Consider the following 395-nt stretch of genomic DNA (forward strand, 5'->3'; position numbering starts at 1 on the left):
ACATTTCGAAATGAACAGTAAGCTGATCTTTCTCCCCCCCCCCCCCATCTCTGCGATTTTCTTCAATTACAACCGTCCCTTTCTGCCGATGATGCAACCCTGTTGGCCTCAGGTAGGCCACGCTGCACAGAGCAATACAACCGATCGAACCTGTCGTCTGAGCCGGTCATAGAACACGACCTATACGCCACCTAGTGGTGGCCAGTGGGAATTGAATAGTCTAAAAAAAAAAATAACCCAACCTCAAACGTGGAATTTCAGAAAAGCATATATTTAAAAAAAAAACAACAAACGTTTAATATAATGTTATATACAAAATGAATACTTAGTGAACAATTGAATCCTGAGAACGAGTTTGAAGAGGATTTGCAGGATTTGCATATCCCTCATGAAAA

Source organism: Lampris incognitus, chromosome 9 (genome assembly GCF_029633865.1).
Source record: "Lampris incognitus isolate fLamInc1 chromosome 9, fLamInc1.hap2, whole genome shotgun sequence".
Classification (NCBI taxonomy): Eukaryota; Metazoa; Chordata; class Actinopteri; order Lampriformes; family Lampridae; genus Lampris; species Lampris incognitus.